Source organism: Lynx canadensis, chromosome A1 (genome assembly GCF_007474595.2).
Source record: "Lynx canadensis isolate LIC74 chromosome A1, mLynCan4.pri.v2, whole genome shotgun sequence".
In the NCBI taxonomy this organism is placed as follows: domain Eukaryota; kingdom Metazoa; phylum Chordata; class Mammalia; order Carnivora; family Felidae; genus Lynx; species Lynx canadensis.
The window spans coordinates 161,964,712-161,982,933 of record NC_044303.2 but is presented as its reverse complement, the minus strand read 5'-3'; the positions used below and the strand labels follow the sequence as shown (position 1 = coordinate 161,982,933).

Sequence of the window (18,222 nt, the reverse complement as noted above, 5' to 3'; positions counted from 1 at the left end):
AAATTGTTTGTATGAATGCATTATATAGCTATTTAACATGTTATTGCCATTTCTGTTTCCTTCATGCCACTATCTGTATTCCTGAAAGTGGAAATCAGGACTTCAATAGATAAAAAGTCATCTAATTCATATTATGACATAACAGCCCAAAAGAATTCATTGAAGGTCACTTTGACACTCTTAATTAAGAATTTTAACTAAAACAGTGATTGTGGGCACAAGATCCTGTACTTAGGAAAATGGATTTTAAATAATAGTAATAGTTCACATAAAAGCTTAAAGAATATGTTGAAACATTTAAGAAAATAAACTATATCAAACAATTTAGAAAACTTATTTATATTTAATTCTAGTGTTATTTAGGAATTAATTTTTACATTCCCTAAATGCTATTTAGATATCCTATTTCTTATTACTATATGTAGCTGAGTATGAATGTCGTGTGTGTGTGTGTGTGTGTGTGTGTGTGTGTGTGGTATGTTGCTGTATTTCCTGCAAATAAGAAAAGCTCTATGATTTATAGCAAATTGGATTATATGAAAGCAGGGAGGACAAAATTAAAATATATGAGTACAAGTTATTTTCCTTGTCGAACACACTGAGGGGTAGTATCATCATTTTCAAGGAACCACAGAGGGCTCACCTTTAAAAAACAGAAAACAAATGGAAATATAAAGTCTTATTTATTGTGGTTATACACTGTAGACAGGTGTTCTGGGTGAAATAGATGTTGCCTCACCCCCAGTCATTCACGTTTAGCTCTGTAGGCAGTCAAAGACTATTTATACCATAAAAATTGTTGTTATTTTATAATGGAAATCTGGCTCAATAATGCTCATAATAACTCTCTGCTCCTTAAAAACAATGTTAATAGACATACCAGTAAAACATACAGATGAACTTGGACTGTTTTTGGGGTTAAAAGGTCACCTCAGGGAAAGATAATCATTTTCTATTAATGCTCAAACCACTATGCACTTCAGTGAACTATATGAAAGGACACAGTGTCTTATTAGAAGATTAGTTTACATTATAGGCTGACAAGAATGGCTTGTAAAGTGTGATTCATGCTCTGAAACAGCACACTAAAGATAATTTCTCCCCTGTCTAGTCTGTAATAATGAAAATAACCAAGAAACTACATCCTAGACTTTATAGGCCCATAAACACATACAAAATCAGGTCACCCTATGCCACTATTGTCACTTTCCATTCATATTTACTATGGTTATTTCTTTTATCCAGAACCACACTTGTATATAAAAGTGAATAGGATCAGCCATTTAGTTTTCAGGAATACTTTCTCACTTCCAGAATGAGCAAGAAATCAAGCCAAATGATAACAGGAGAAACTACCACTTAATTATGCTCTGTGAATTTAATCTGTAATTTGTCTGTTGATCTATTCAGTATAAGAATAATTTTGTCCACTTGGTGGAGTTACTTAAGACCAAACAATATTTAGGGAACTATAAAAACAGCCTAAAAATAATACAAATAGCTCATAATCCTTATTATTAAAAGGATATCTAGTGGTACATTTACTATTATAATTCACATAATTATCATTGTATAGATTATAAAGAAATCTGGAGGAGTGAATTTACAGTATACTGGCCTACTATAAAAATTTCCATTTGGCTAAAGAGAGATATAATAATTATGAATTAAGTCAGATTTATAGTTATTGGTTACTCATTATAGAATTATTTACCATATTAGTCATTGAATAAAAATGCAGCAATTTGTAATATATATTGCCACACAGAATATACCTTAACTGAGACGGAAAAGATTATTTGCCACTTTATTTGTTACATGTTTTAATACATAAATGATATCTACATTTGGTGGTTTCCTATCATCTAAAATGTAATAATATCATTTAGTATTCTAATTAATATTACTTAATGGTAACAATGTAATTTAATTGTATTTCCCCACCCCAAAATTCTACTTATTCTTTGAAACCAGGTTAGGTGCCATTTCATTAGTTAAGATTCTCTGGCCCAGCCTCAAAAAGAATTAATTACTCTTCTGTTTCTTGTACAGGTTTCTATTATACATTTCACAATATAATTTAATCATTTATTTACATGTAGACTCCATTTTGAGATTTTGAACTTATGGAAAGAATGTGTCCTTATATGGGGGTTACTTGGGACAAGACTTAAAATACAATAACATGATATGGCAAAGCCCCAGTGAAGAGGTTACATTGGAAGAAATGAGACTGATCATTGGGGTCAGATTTAACAGTTGAGGTGAAATGGGTATGTTTTAAGCCATCTTCAAGAGGCCTCAGATGTTTGCATGCACCTTCTTGCACGTGGTCATAAGAACGGCCTAACCTAACCCCGCAGGTCTAGTAGACATGCAATGGGAATACACTCCGGGGGATGTGGTCCATGTGACTGAGAGAGGGCTGTCTGTCTGCCCATTGTAAAGTGAAGGACTAATAAGTGGGAGACATCTTTTCTTTGTGCCTCAGTAGACCACTCACAGCTTACCTGACCAGCCAGAACAAAAGCGTGAGGCCTTTTCCTCTTGTTGGTTTGCCACTGCTGGAGAGAACCCAATAGTTCACCTGAATGAGGAATGTGGGAACACCAAGTTGTGAATAATCAAAAGAAAAATACCAATAATAGTCATAGTAACTTGACGGATGAAGACCAAGCCAAAAAGCCTAGACAAGTGGAATTTGCGGGGGCAAAAGTGATGAAGTAGAGAAGGATTTCAGAGAAATATTAATAATCTTCAAAAAGAGGCACTTATAGCCAACCCTTTCTCCAAAATCCTTCAGGAGTCAGAAAATATGATTTCCAAATTGAAAGAAATCACTCACACAAGCAAATAAAGACCATGACTACTGTTGAGGAAGAAATATCATCAATATTAAAGAAATACGGTAAGTGAAAATCTTGAGTGAAGAACTTTAGAATTGTTGGACTTTATTAGATTGTTCCAAGCAGCTGATGGGGTACACATGTGCTCAAATATTTACTCCCTACAAACACTGGGTCAGTTGTAAAGGGCTTCAGGTGGTCAGTGGGTTCAGACTGCTACCATGAGCAGCCTACTCCATTTGCTGCTAATGCTATGAAAAAGAAATGAAAGAGGTTGGGAGCTCTGGTTCAAAAGCTATATCTAGAGAACTCCTGTGTGAATAAACAAAGTTCTAAAAGGAAAATAAGAAAGGGGAGAAATAATGAAGAAAAATATTCCATCAAAAATCAGGTGAACTCAGGGGCGCCTGGGTGGCGCAGTCGGTTAAGCGTCCGACTTCAGCCAGGTCGCGATCTCGCGGTCCGTGAGTTCGAGCCCCGCGTCAGGCTCTGGGCTGATGGCTCAGAGCCTGGAGCCTGTTTCCGATTCTGTGTCTCCCTCTCTCTCTGCCCCTCCCCCGTTCATGCTCTGTCTCTCTCTGTCCCAAAAATAAATAAACGTTGAAAAAAAATTCTTTAAAAAAAAAAAAAAAATCAGGTGAACTCCACAGATGAAAAATTTCACCAAGGGGCAGACACCATAAAGTGCAAACACAGTCATAGAGAATATACTTTCATATACCCAGTTTAAGGAAACTACTTGAAAAAGTGCTACAAACAAATGAAATTTGAAGCATAAAAAATATTGAAGATGTAGAAGTAGAAAGAAAACTGAGAAATTAACATTAGGACGTTAATTAAATTAAACATATAAACTAATATTGACTCTGGAATTTATGTAAGTATTATATACATTAATATTAGGATTGTGTAGTTATATACAAATATATGATAATTACATGGCTTGGAATTTGTAATACTAGAAGTAGGAAAAAAAAAAAAAGAGACACTGGGGAAAAAATCTCTAAAAATACTCAAGTTGGAGTGGGAGTGTAAGGAGGAAGAATAGAAAAATAAAACATTTAAGGGTGCCTGGGTGGCTCAGTTAGTTAAGCATCTGACAGGTCATGATCTTGCAGGTCATGATTTCAAGCTCCACATCGGGTTTTGTGCCAACAGCTCAGAGCCTGGAGCCTGCTTCAGATTCTCTCTCTCTCTCTCTCTCTCTCTCTCTCTCTCTCTTTCTCTCTCTCTCTCCCTCCCTCCCCTTACCCCACTCATGTGTGCGCTCTCTCTCTCTCTCTCTCTCTCTCACACACACATACACACACAAGAATAAACATTAAAATAATAAAATATTCTAAAGATTTTTATTAACATGGAAGACGGGGTTGAGGGAGTTAAACATTTTTATGTTAGGTTCATAGTTATTATTTAATTTAAACGAAAAACTGGTGATGTAGGACATGTTAGGATGGGGAGATGTAGTAATTTGTTTTAGTACCAGCCCAGGTCTGTGCACCTCCCTTGTATTCCTGCCAAAATGATTTTGACAATGACTTAGGGTAGTAGAGCCAGTTTGCTGCAGCTGCTTCTATGTACTGCTAGGGTGGAAGTACTGGAGTATGGGGATTAAAGAAAAGGGACCACTGCACTCGTGGGTCTGGTACCTCCTGTATCTGCTCACAGTGTCTTGCCTTGCATCCAGGCTGCCTGCCTTTAGCTCTAGTCTCGAGGCCTGCAAAGTATCCGATGTGTGTATTTCAGAACTGCTTGTGAGTTGACACCTCATGAAGCAAACTTCACCAGTAAAACTGGGGAGATGACGTACCATCTTCCATCACTTGGCGAGGAGCTCTGCCAGCTCAGCTACGTGCTCCTCTTCTCATCCCTGTTTTGGTCCTGTGTCCCTGAGATTGCACTCACCAATGGTGTTAGCACATACACCTTTGCCTTAAATGTTCTCTTCTGAGGAAGTCATATTAAATCAGAAGGTAAATACTGATGACACTTAAAAGAATTGCAGAACTTCCAAGGTAATGGGTCGGGAAATAAAAGAGAATGAAGAGAATCAAGTACAATCCAAAAAACCATAAAGATGTCTGTAATGAAGAGGTAACAACTAAAAAGTAAAACAACTAAGAAAAAAACAATAGTGAAGAAGGATGCAAAACAACATTATCAATTAATGATGTTTTTAAGGTATTGATTTTTCTGTTATAAGATCTATACAATTGTGTTAATTACACAAAATTCAGCTACTTACGTTCAACTAGAAACTTAGGTACTGGGTTAAATCCTAGTAACAGGGTATAAATAAAGGGATGGGTAAAGATGTTTCAGGCAATTGTACATTGACAAAAAAGCAGGAATCCCAATTAAAACTTAGGTAAAATGTAATTCAAAATTACAAATATTAATTGAAGCTGTTAAATTAAATTAAGCAGAGGCTATTAGACTGAGGTGGTCCTAATATTTTTAGCAGCCTACCTGAGCAGATCAAAATGTAAGCCTGTAAATGTATCAAATTTAAGAAATTTAAACCTAAGTACAACCAATCACATACAGTGAACGGACTTTCCCAAATAATGCAGCCCCTTAAGCTATAGCCAATCAAGTAATTTCCTTCCTTTTTTTGACCTCTTCTCTAAAAGTCTTTCCCTAACTTCTGTTGGTGGAGCGCTTCTAACCACTTCCAGTTTGTTTGGCATTGCCTGGTTAGAGTTGATTTTTGCTCACATAAACTCTAACATTTTTAATATGCCTCAGTTTACCTGATAAAAGAAAACACAACTCAATAATAAAAGGTACAGAAATAGGCCATATTTGCTGCAGTTTGTGATGTTATTGTGCTATTCCCCTAATTAGAACTTGAAGTTGTATTATAAATACTGCCATGGGAAAGCTCACTAAAACTAGACATGGCAATGTGCCTGCACAAATCAGCAATCCAAATATTTTTGCAATCTTTCTTATCCTGCTTCAGGCTACTTTAATTGAATAGTGGACTACTAGTCAATAATATAAGTTGCATACAAATTGGTATCATACTATAATTTTCTATCTAAAGCTCATGCCTTAGGTGAACATTAAAACAGGAGTATTTAGGATCTATTTGAATTTGACTTTTCCCTTGAAAGGAAATGAGAAACATAAAATACTTTTTTAAAAAGAACTAAAATGTATAAAGTAGCTGAACTATAATTATTTATTGATTAATCATACATTGATAGATATATAAAGTGACCTTGGCATATGCATATCTAAAACTTTAATTAAAAAACCATTTCAAAGATGTATAATCTTCAGTGTTCAAGAAAAGGTACAACCTAATAGTATTTTAGACTCAGTTAAACACATATTAAAGCTCTGACCTAATTATAACCTCTTTGTTTCATACCAAAAAGATCAGAGAATGATTTTTTATATCCTTCTTGAAAAGTAAGGATGATGAGGAGTCTGGCTTTTGGTTAGAAGCCTATATGCAAGGCCTCATCATAGGCATTGCAAACGCTCTACCTGGTGGGGCTCACTGGGGATGCTGCCTGCCCCACACCGGATTTGGTGCACAGCTCCTATTTGTTTGAGGCCTCAGAAGACGTCATGTTCAGCTGCCTCTGCAGAGTTCTCCTTAATGGGGGAGGTCGGGGAAACTTTGAAGACACTTTTCCCCACTCTGAATCAGTGCCTAGTACTTATTCACTTCCAGCTTTCTCCCTTGCCTTGCCCCCATCCCACAGTCCATGAAACTACTAGAGCCTTTTGTTGGGACTTTGTCACCAGTGAGATACCCCCCGACATCTGTGCTATCCCACCTGACCCTTGACTGGTGCACTGTTCCATGGGAAAAAATTAAACAGGGGGAGCTGGCATTTTCTCTGGTTTTAGACTCTTGCACATACCATTGCATTAAGCAATTAAAGGCTTAACTCTTATTTTTTGGCTTTTTTCTTTAATTGGTTACTCTGACACCTGGCAGCTCAGCTCCCTCTCTCAGTTCAACTGAAATTTTAACAGATGGGATAACTCTTAAAGTAAAAAAAAAAAAAAAAAAAAAAAAAAAAAAAAAAAAAAAAAAAATAAAAAAAAAAAAAAAAAAAAAAAAAAAAAAACTGCATGAATCAGGAATATTTAGAATTTAGTGTGTCTTGAAATGCCTGTGAAAAGAGCAGTAACTGGCAGGAATATTTAAGTCAGAGGTTGATTTATCATCCCCTCTTATATTTAAGCCAAGGGCTATGTATGATATAAGTGTTCTCCAAAAGTCAGGGCATCTTTTCTGATTCCACTTTTCTTCAGTTATATTGTAATTATTCACAGTGCAAACTATTCCTTCTTCTCTTCCTGCTTTGTACTTGATCAGAAGAAAAACTACACGAGACTAAAAAGATAGTGGGGACATAGGACTTGCCTTCTCCAATCCCTATCTATAAAGCTTCTTAATTAAGAATATACCTGAAGTAAGTTAAATGACTGCAAAAAAAAAAATTTATGCCCTACATCTTGCAAATGTCTCAAAATAAATTTAAAACATCTTATAACCCAATCTTAGGGTTATAAAAATGTGGATAACCTTACATGATAATCTGTACCCCAGTACACTTAATAGTAAAACATATACTTCATTCTTTTAATTCAAGCCTGTACTTTTTATAGAATTGTAGTTGTGGAAGTTTGTAGCTAAATTTAGTTGATCAGAATCAAGTCACAAGACAGCAAGGATGCAGCAGAGCAAAGGGATAGTAATTGTTGCCATCAGGGAATTTATTTTTCTATTTAAGGGATAGACTGTGCCTTTTTTTTTTTTTTTTTTTTTTTTGAGAGAGAGAGAGAAAGAAAGAGAGAGAGTGCAACCCAGGAAGGGAGAGGGATATCTCACTGTTTTCAAAGTGATAGAGACAGATTTTAATACTATAGCACTAGAGTCTGGACCCCCAATAATGCCATCTACTGTTGCAAACTAATAGAAATTTCTATTATTTTCCTCCTTTTGAATTTTTTCTAATTTTTTTCAAGTTTTTTAAAAATTTATTTTGAGAGAGACAGAGAGACAGAGAGAATTCTAAGCAGGCTCCTCACTGTCAGTTCAGAGCTCGACAAGGGGCTCCAACTCACAAACTGTGAGATCACGACCTGAGCCAAAACCAAGAGTTAGATGCTTAACCTGCTTAGCCAACTGAGCCACTCAGGCACCCCAAATTTTCCTAATTTTTTAAGTAGCAACATTTAATTTTTTTAATCTAAATATTTTTAAGAAATACATAATATAAAATTGATCATCTTTTTAAAAAATTGAGGTTTTATGATGAATAACATAATAGTTTCAGGTATACAACATGACTCAGTATTTGTATATATTGCAAAATGATCCCAAGTCCAGTTACCCTCCATCACCTTACATCGTTACAAAAAAAATGTACGCCCTTTTTACAGATAGGTTATTTTTTATCATGTCAGGGTATCATAGTTTAATTTACCAGACTTCTGTTGACAGACATTCAGGCTGTTTCCTGCCCTTTACCACTATGAACAGTGTTGCAACAGGTAACATACCTAATATATCATTTTGCACACATAATAAGCATATCTGGGGCCAACTTCCCTAAATTGAAATTGCTCAGTCAAAGGTATGTACCTTTGGGGCGCCTGGGTGGCGCAGTCGGTTAAGCGTCCGACTTCAGCCAGGTCACGATCTTGCGGTCTGTGAGTTCGAGCCCCGCGTCGGGCTCTGGGCTGATGGCTCTGGGCTGATGGCTCAGAGCCTGGAGCCTGTTTCCCATTCTGTGTCTCCCTCTCTCTCTGCCCCTCCCCCGTTCATGCTCTGTCTCTCTCTGTCCCAAAAATAAAATAAACGTTGAAAAAAAAAAAATTTAAAAAAAAAAAAAAAAAAAAAAAAAAAAGGTATGTACCTTTGAATATATATATAAAAGCTATCTAATTTCCCTCCTTCAGTATTCTGTTTTGGGATTTTATCATTTTGCATGTGAAAAATGCCATTTCAGGGTAAATGTAATTGACATTTCACATATGATAATTGAAGTCAGCCTTGCTTTAATGTTAAGAGTCATACGTACTTCATTTTCCATGACTTTTCTTGATATTCTTTGCCTCTTTTCTATTGCCTTTTGGTCCTTTTTTTCCCCTTTTGCAAGAACATTTTATTTATTGTAGATTTTGATCTTTTCTTTTAAAAAGAGTTAAAGTTTTTGTTTTGCCTTCTATTGTTACTTGCTTCTGATTTCTGTTTATGGCAATTTTTGATCAGGTAGGATTTCTATTTATTTTAATTTTGATATAGCCATGCTAGAAATTAAATGAATGTAATTATTCTATGTGTTCTTTTCATACATATCACAGTATTGCTCTTAAAATTTTTAGAATTCAGTGAAAGGAAAAAGAAACCCAACAAAATGATGAAGTGGTATTGATAAGGTGGAGGTAAGTAACGGGTATTATAAGAATATAGCTCTGCTCTAGCTATGAAGCCTGACATAATCAGTAATGCCATACCCACTGCACCTATAAAATAATATTATTACACACTTTACACCAAATTTTCACTTGGCTGGTAAAAATCTCTCAAGTTGATTTTTCTTCCTTATATAATTCTAATCTTCTCAAGCATAAACAGACTGTTTTACTTGATGTACTCAGAGACAGGTATTAGTTTTAACATTCAATAAATGTACTGATTTAATTAATGCAGTGTTTGGGAATGTGTTTCCCTTTTGGGACATGGAATTTTCTGTTTTTTTTTTTTTTATTTACCAAATTAATGATTAAGTGGAATAAGTATCTAGATTTTCTGAGTCTAAATTCTCTGTGGTGCAAGAATTGATGGTAGCATCAATTCAATTGATCTGAAAAAGAAGCATGTGCCAAAAGGAAGAAAGTGAAAAGTGACCCTGTAAATCATATATCTGTTGATAAGAATTCCATGTAAGCCCCTGAATTTACTTAATAGAATGGTGGCTCTGCCATGTGTATTTTTGGCATATATAGCCAAAATTGGTTTCTTCTTCAACCATCAATATAGCTGTATACGTTTCTGAATTTGTGTATTCAGACATCCTAAAATTTTCTCTATATCCAAATGAGATATATCATTTTAGAGTAAATTCCTGCATTAACAATAACCATTACAAGAAAAGAAGTAACAAATTTAAAGTGGTTATATTTTCCTAAACAAAAACTATATGACCGGTTCTTTATTTTATCTCTAATTTCACAAAAATCTTGAAAGTTCTTCAGATAATAAACCTGAACTAGAAATAGTAAATTTTCCTTGTTTAAATTTAAGGTTAGTCTATAATAGAGGTAGGATTCAAATCTATGCTATTTTGATCCTAAAACCATTTTTTCCTCCCATCACGACCTCCTCAGAATTGTTTCACTGAGTTAAGATTTAATAGTATGCACTCAGGTTTTATAAGATATTAAAGTAAAAAAAAATATGTGTTTGGGTGCAATTTGTGCATTTTTAAATAATAGTAATGGAAAATATTATTAATTACATTTTTGCTGCTACTTACAGAATAATAAAATAGATTATTAATGAATTATTTGCTATAAAGAGGTTTTTAAAGTTTTGTATCAAGCAGGATTTGCCATAAAATATACTCCATTCAGAGCATTTAAGTAGATGTACTTTAAAGATGGTTTAAAGATGGAGCAGCATTAAGAAAATAAAGAAAATATCTTTGTCTGTTTGGGCTGCAGTAACAGAATGCAACAGACTGGAGGCTTATAGGCAGCAGAAAATTACTTCTCACAGTTCAAAAGCTGGGAAGTCTAAGATCAAGTTACTGGCACATTTGGTGTGTGGTGAGAACCCATTTCCTGGTTGGAGATGGCAGTCTTCTCCTTGAGTCTTCAGATGGTAGAAGGGACAAAGATCTCTCTGGGGTCTCTTTTGTAATGGCACTAATGGTCCCACCCTCATGACCTAATCACCTCCCAAATGTCCCATGTTTAGGTAATATCACATTGGGCATTAGGTTTCAACATTTGAATTTTGGGGATGCAGAATCCTTCAGTCTATTGCACAAGGAATATTGAGATATTCAGAGATAAGTGACAGAGAAAGTCATATTCCTGCCTCTTCAGAATCAAAGTAAAGAAGGAGAAACGGCAAGAGCTGGAGCCAAGGATGAGGGTTTACTTAATGGGACATAAACTTATGGCACAAGGGAGCTTCAACCAGAGAAATAGTTCTGATGTTGGGAGGGAACTGGAAAAAAAGAATGAAAGAAATTCTCTCCTTTCTTCTTTCACTATAACCTTTGTGTTCAGGGAACCTATATGAACCAATCCATAGGTGTCAGCCTCCTAAAGTATAGAGCAGAGCAGAGGTAGGTAAAGAACAGAATGAGGCAGTGTGTGTGTCATGAGAGGAGTCAAATGACTAAACAGTCCAAGCTTTAACAGTAAGCACCAAGACATGTCTAAATATGTTTTCCTGTTTGCATTAGCTAGTAAGAGATGTACAGATAAGATAAATAAACTTAAAAAAAAAAGAGAAATGTACAGATAACATTCTTTATCCAACTATAATAATTAAATTATCTCCATTGTTTCCTACCATATTATTCATTTGTTGTGGGTTTTTTTTTCCCTTCTAACTAAACCTTTTCATGTTGCATTAATTTTGAAAGATGTTATAAGTGCCACCTAAAAATACTCAGGTTATAAAGAAAAACTAATAATGATATAAAATAGTCTAAAATGACATAGTATAAAATGAAATAAGTAATATAATAATAGTATAAAATGGTATAATAGTATAAAATGATGTAAATAATATAAAACTAATAATACAAAATGTAAAACTAAAAAATTATTTTCACAGATCACACATATTACATATATTATTATATTCAATGCCTTAAAGTGAATGTTTTGTACTTATTAGCAAATCAGTAAAAATAAAATTATAATCTTCCTGTCTGGCAAGTAATCATCATCCTCTATCCTTTTCTTTTTCTGAGTATTTTCAGTAATAATAAAACCACTAGATGACCACATCTTGCCCATATTTGATGGGTTCTGAAATCTGAAAAGAGGAGATGGAAAAGGAAACTATAGACCACTAAAGATGAAGCAGTAACTCCACTTGTTTGTATAATGAGGAAATTGAGGTCCATACAAGTTATATAAGTTGCCCCAGTGTCAAATTTAATATTAGAACCCAGATTTCTTGATGCTTGTTCTGTTCCTTTGCCTTAAGCCCAAGAGATTTCTCCTACATGAAGAGCATTTTCATTTATCTATCTATCTATCTATCTATCTATCTATCTATCTAGAGAAGGAGAGGGGGAGAGCCAAAGGAAAAAGGAGAGAGTGTGTACATGCGTGTACAGAGAAGGGGCAGAGTGAGAGGAAAAGAAAGAATTTTAAGCAGGCTTCTCACCCAGCATGGAGCCTGACACAGTGCTCAGTCTCACAACCCTAACTATGACCTGAGCCAAAATCAACTGAGCCTTAACCAACTGAGCCACCCAGTCACCCCTGTGAAGAGTATTTTCCAACTTGATCAGGATAAAGAATTCAAACAAGGGCCCACAGGGTTAGGGGACATCTGAGATTGAATACTGTGGCAGAGGCCTACATTACTTGTAGAGAATTTTCAACAGACAAGGCTACAACAAGTCTTTAAACCATAATAATGAAGTGTTTGTTCTTATTGTAAAGGCGATGGTTGAAACTTTGATGATTTCAAATCATGTAATCATATGATCAATATTTTAGAATGCTCATTTTAGCTACTGCATGAAGAATCAGTTTGAAAAAGCAAGGCTGGAGGTGGGGAGTTCACATAGGAGAAAACAAGTGCTTATTGTGTCGATAAGAAGATAAAAGAACAAGTCATATTTAAGAGTAATTAAGTATAAAGAATCAATATGATTTGTTAATTGATTGGATGAAGGAACTAAAAGAAAATGGGTAAAGTATAATTTCCATGTTTATGAATAATAAACTAGGTGGACAATGTTGTCATTCACTGAGATTGGAATTGAACTGGTGTATGCAGATGTGAACAGAAGATAAAGAATTCTATTCACGACATGCCAAAGTGAAGTGGCTGTAAGTTATCTATATAGCATTGATTTTGAGATAAAACATAGAATTTTCAGCCATTCACATATGACTCTGAAGTCTTTGAGCCCATGGATGGTTTCAGACAATCCCTAAGTGACTTGAAATAGCAAACAAGACCATGTATATGTGTGTGCACATTTTCAGGAGAGAGCTTGCTAATTTTCATCGTATTCTTAAAGATTCTCTAGTCCATTAATACTTTCTGAAGTCTTGCAAAGATATGAAATCACTATAATCTAGGGAAAGTTGATAGATACATGTACAGGCATGCCTATATTTTGTTTTTGGCCTAAATATTTCTTCACATTGAATGGAATTTTGTGACATTACTGAATTTATGAATGATAGCAAGTTTACTCAAGATGAACATGTATGATATGCCTTTGATTCTATACTGATCCAAATATTTTAAAAACCTTTGGCCTACAGGATGCCACAGACAATGTTAGAAAGGATCCCTAATTCATGTAGTTTATAAGACTTTCAACCAAGACACTCTAGGTTGGAAATAAATAACTCCCATGTTATGACATAAAAGATCTTTTTTATCGTATTTTAAAAAATATTATAGTTGAACTTTTCCAAAAGTAGCCCACCAATATGTCAATGTACAATTGTGTAAGTATGGGTGCCACAAGGGAGATACCTGTGGGACAATGGGTTTTCAATTGTTTATGCAGGAATCACATTATTTCTTTTTCTTAGAACTCTCTGCTGCTTGTGTGAGAATTAACTTGATATCCCTGATAATATACCTCCTTTCTTCCCAATTATCTTGCTTAAAGATGCGGGGTGAACCATCCAAAAACTGAGGTGTTGACCCAGTACAATAGGGAATTCTTTCTAGCACTTCCATCATTCATTTCTTTGTACATGGAGCAGAAATTAAGTATACAATTTATTGAGATAATTTTGAGTGCTAGACAATGGATTCATCACTAGCAACAGTGAACATGACAGTCTCTGATTTCATAGAATTTACAATCAAATAGGTGATACATACAAGCAAACAAATAGTTATAATATTGTTTTGAGTGTTATGATAACATTAGTTACTAAGATATTAAGGGTTCTAGGAGTATTCATACCAGAAGCTTTCATACACTCTTTGGGATTTCTCAGAGAAATCAATATCTAAGTATAGACTCTATCTGATATAATGGGGTAACCAGGGAATTTTTTGTTGTTGTTAATGTTTATTTATTTTTGAGAGAGAGAGAGACAGAGTGTCAGTGGGAGAGGGAAAGAGAGAGGGAGACACAGAATCCAAAGCAGGCTCCAGGCTCTGAGCTGTCAGCACAGAGCCCAACACGGGGCTTGAACCCACGAACCGTGAGATCATGACCTGAACTGAAGTTGGACGCTTAACCAACTGAGCCACCCAGGCGCCCCACCAATTGAATGCTTAAAGCAGAAGAGAGATATAATCAGATGTGCACTTTGGAAAGATCAGTACCACATTAAGGATTCTTGCAACATTATTACCACTGTTTATAGCCATGTTCACAAGTGACTTGCCAATATTGCAACCTGACTAGCAAGGGTGGGGGTGAGGTGAAGGCAGTAATTCTTAGCCTCTAGGTTTGTGAGGTCAATACTAGAAAGAATTCAGATTCTAACTGTTAGCACTGCTACCAGAATTTCAGTTAGGATTGAATTTAGTGGCATATCTAGTGTGACCATAGGTTCTGGTTTGCCTGGGACAGCTGTTTGCACTCAGAAGTGTTCTTTACACTCAGAATATGTGGTCACCTTTATAAAATCCCTAAATAACTGTGGATTAAACTAAATATGTGTTCCATTCTGAGTCTAGTCAGAAAACAGTAACATTTTAACATTAGAGAGAACTTAATATAAAACTTTTAATTAAGATATCACACAGATAGCAATTGCAGGTGCCAACTACTCTGCTTAGAGCTGGGTAATCAAAGGGGGACAGTTGAAATTATTACAATTTAGTAGCTTGGGGAAGGGACCAGAGGAAGTTGAAAATCAGATATGTGAGGAGGAGCACTGGCCAGTAGCTGCAATTGTCTCTGAAAGCCTGTGATGGGGCTGATTCATTAAGTAGTAAGAAAATGCATAGTAGACTTAATTGCTGGAGCCACTAGAACAAATTGTCTGTCAAATGTCAAAAATTTAGACTGAGGCAAAACTGATAGGAACAGGAAGTAGGCGGAAAGCTCAAAAGACGCAAACAGCTTCCAGCCCTTCAGTGTCCCTGTGGCTTTCCCTGTTGGCTGAGCCTGTCAATGTAGATTGGCAAAGCATAGATGGTCCCAGCCCCAAAGCTCCATGCTCATTTACTGTGCATTTACTGGCACACCCAAAAATGGGTATTGTGTTTGATATGGTTTTAAGATTTGGCCCTATGCAGTGGAGGTTATTAGTGTATCACAACCATTAACTGGTTTTGCTTCAAACTCCTTCTTAAAGCACATTATTTTTAAAGGAATATATATATTAAGTATTGGTTTAGATGTTACGGTGCAAGTAAATACTTTCTACATGAACCTTTGAAGGCATTTCTTTCACCTAATTTACTTAATCTATTTTTCCATATGGGAAATAATTTAGCTTAAGTGTAGTAGGCATATCTATGTAAGCGTTCTGTTTTTGCAAAATTAAAATTTGCTTTGCTCTGTTTTTATTGCAGATAAACACATATACACACATAGTCATGCCTTGAGGTATAAGCAACACATTAGTAAAACTGATTGAATTTTCACCTTCTTTGCAAGCATAGCCATGTTTCTTACTTTGCATGTCCTTCAGGCCTCATCAGAGCACAAAGTTCCAAGTGACTTCAAAGGGTTTTCTGTGCTCAGATCAGCTCTATGGGGCATGTAGGAAGGTGCGAAATGAACCGACACCAGAGGTGCAATGAAAGGTAAAAATCCTAGCATCACCACAGCTCTTGAGCTAAGCTGCAGGCTAAATTTTTGCACCTGGATATAGGAATCTCGAAGGGAAAGGTGGTAAGCAGTTAAGGCAGGAAATAAATCTGAGTTTTTTTCACTGGATTCAGGAAGATTTCCTCACCAAACAACATAGGTAACATTTCATTATTATTATAGGAATCTGTCAGCTTTCCTATTTAGAAAAAGAAAGAACAGATAAATGTAAATCATCAAAAATAAAAGCAAAATATAGTATCTAGCTATTATAGTGCCTACCTATAATACAATATGCATTCCATATATGCTATTTGGGTTCAAATAAGTCATTCAAAGCCCAATAAATGTTTTCAAGTGTTTATATTTACAGTGGTATGAGTTCTAAGGATATTGAGGAATTAAAGACAGACTCAGAAACATATAGAAGAAATCTTATCTTTCCATTTACACCAGTTTTCTCTCTCTGAAAGACTGGCTTGGGGAAAGGGATGAAATAGGTACAAAATGAAGATTAGATTCAGATTCTGTGTCCTCTGACACAAATACTTGAAAAAACTCTTTTTAAATGAGCAAATATAAAATTTAGCAGTGTTTATATGCATGCAAATGCTTAATCAAAACACAATATTGCAAAGTGAAGTGGTTTATATTTTTAGATAGATTGTACATACGCTTGATAAAAATTACAAAGGCTTGAATTTTTGAGAACTTAATTCTTTAAATAATTCTGATTTGATATTGATCAATCTGAAAGTCCTTTTCTGGAATTAGGATTTTTATTCTTCTATCAATTCAAATATTTGAACTTGTGGATATTTAAACTCTTTCTTTGTTCTCTTGAGGGCTCTTCTCACAAATATTACTTTGAGGGTTCTTAGAGCTCATACTGATACTACCTTACTGTTAATTGATAAAGCATGGAATTAGGACTCATCAGAGACTTTGGAAAGCTACAATAAGCAGGAGCAAGTTTCTTTTAGGTTTTTAACTGGTTTACAAAGAATATATGTTGAAAATAAACATTTAAGAATAGCCATACCTCATTCTTTATGCTCATCATTGACCAACATTCCTACTAGAAGATCAGTAGTTTTGGAATGTGCCTTAGAGTATTGACAATAAACATTGAATAAGATACATTTTAAGCTCAATAACATACACTAAAATTATTAATTCTTCATTAAAATTATTAATTCTTCAGTCCAAAATATTGCTTATGCAAAATTAAATGGACATGTTGTCTTTTTTTTTTAATGTTTATTTATTTTTGAGACAGAGAGAGGCAGAGCATGAACAGGGGAGGGTCAGAGAGAGAGGGAGACACAGAATCTGAAACAGGCTCCGGGCTCCAAGCTGTCAGCACAGAGCCCGATGCAAGGCTCGAACCCATGGACCGCAAGATCATGACCTGGGCCGAAGTCGGACGCTCAACCAACTGAGCCATCCAGGCGCCCCGGACATGTTTTCTTAAAGCCAGACACGTTCCATCATGCTCTTTGTCATTATCAAAACATTTTTTTTTTTAATTTTTTTAACGTTTTATTTTATTTTTTTTGAGACACAGAGAGACAGAGCATGAACGGGGGAGGGTCAGAGAGAGGGAGACACAGAATCTGAAACAGGCTCCAGGCTCTGAGCTGTCAGCACAGAGCCCGACACGGGGCTCGAACTCACGGACCGCGAGATCATGACCTGAGCCGAGGTCGGCCGCTTAACCGACTGAGCCACCCAGGCGCCCCTCAAAACATTTTTTCTATAATGCTGTAGCAATTACTCTGCCCGGTTTGTGTATCCTATATCCTACTTCCCTTCCTGTTATCAGAGTTCACTTGTACTAGAGATTTAGTGTATTGCTAGTAGCTGAGGATGGAATTATGTGATCAGAAGAAGAGAATTTTGATAATTGGCAGTAGATTTCCTCCTCTATATTGTTAAGTTTTCCCCCTTATTTCTGGGATTTGGCCTCTGGGTACCATTTGAAATTTATAGTATTGTATACCTCTGGCAATTTTCCAGATGCCTGGCAGCTCCACAGGGCCCTTATTGCAAGTTCTTCAGCCTTTAGGTCTTGAAAAATCCTCTTACCTAGTTTCATATGTACTAGAAGAGAGCATCTGAAATACACCACTTGCCATTGGACTCTAAAATCCACATCTTTAGTTCTGATCTCTCTAATTTATGCTCCTTTATTTCTGCTTGAATAATCTCCTTTCATCATAAAGTTAGCTTATAAAACTTTGAAGGAACCGTGCTAAAGCCCAACCATAGTGTCCAAGGACAATGTGTCTGGATGAGAGAGGAGTTATTTTAAGTCAATAATGATGAGGGAGTGTGGGGCAAGCTGAGGGCCAAATATAGGCTGGAACACAACCCCTACCCCCAGGTGGAATATGTGTGATGTT

The 18,222-nt window shown here is 35.6% G+C and overlaps 1 long non-coding RNA gene across 1 annotated transcript in view; it reads left to right on the top strand.

The window, feature by feature from the left end:
* LOC115520867 overlaps positions 1 to 3,711 on the top strand; it is an 89,730-nt gene extending 86,019 nt beyond the window's left edge. The window contains exons 3-4 of the long non-coding RNA XR_004343848.1: positions 2,804 to 3,237; positions 3,484 to 3,711. This is a non-coding gene — a long non-coding RNA (uncharacterized LOC115520867). The remainder of the gene's footprint in view (positions 1 to 2,803; positions 3,238 to 3,483) is intronic.
* The last annotated feature ends 14,511 nt before the right edge of the window (positions 3,712 to 18,222 follow it).